The following is a 1,091-nucleotide window of genomic DNA, read 5'->3' as shown; positions in this document are numbered from 1 at the left end:
CCCCAGTAGGAGGTGTGCTAGAGGCAGCTGATCGATGACTCTCTCTCATCGATGTTTCTAACTCTCTATCTCTCTCCCTTCCTCTCTGTATAAAATCAATAAAAAATATATTATAAAAAAAAAAAAAAAAGAATGTACCACATTCCAAGGATATGACTCCCAGCCAGGTGGTATGTCCTGGTTAGACCATCATGGCTAACAGATTAATATTTCCCATAACCATAACTAGTCCCCAATGTTCTATTTTTCCCCATAACACTGGGAGGAACAGCTGTGTAGAAAATCCCTCCAGGAAGGTGCAGAAATACCAGTGAAGGCAGTCAGGGGAGGGGGAACTCCTATTTTTATAAAGGAAAATAACATAAAGCCACTGAAGGCCAGTGAATTACCCCTCTTACAAAATCTGCCAAGAAAATGCCTTGGGTAAAATAGTTGGCTTTAAACTCTGAAGTTTGTTAATACATAATAAATAGATGTAACTAAAATAAAGGGTTTATGATAAAGCTTGTTTTAGTGATATATATATATATATATATATATAGTTTTCCATAATTTTTTTGTAATTTAAAACTTTGGAGTTTGCTGGGTTAAATAGTAAAAAAAATTAAATATCTAGGTATTTTGGAATAACAGGATACTGAAATATAAACCTGAACTTACCTCTTATAGAGAATTTAGAGGATAGATTTGAAGCCATTAATAAATATGCCTTGTGTTTTATTTGAAATATATCTTTAAAAATGTAAAAACTTAAGAGAGAGGAAAAGTTTTATTTATCTGTTGGTATTTAGTTCTAAACACTACTCCTCAAAGTTTAACATTTGTAAAAGTAACATTGAATTATTTGACCCCAAAAATAATTTGCTCCTCCTGAAAATTCTGCTTAGCAGCCATGTGCCCTGGAATTTCCCAGCTCTGCGAAAAGATGAATTTAACATCCTTACAATCACAGAAAGAGAAAGTCTACCTCCCTACTCACTGAGAACGAAGTAACTGACAGGGAAAAAGGCATTTGTATTCCATGTCATCCTTTCTGGGGGCAACTGAGTAGAGAAAATGGGGGAAAATCCATAGGCCAAGAATTGATGAGA

This window comes from Pipistrellus hanaki (genome assembly GCF_964339955.1).
Source record: "Pipistrellus hanaki genome assembly, chromosome: 1".
Classification (NCBI taxonomy): domain Eukaryota; kingdom Metazoa; phylum Chordata; class Mammalia; order Chiroptera; family Vespertilionidae; genus Pipistrellus; species Pipistrellus hanaki.
This window is presented reverse-complemented; position numbering follows the sequence as displayed.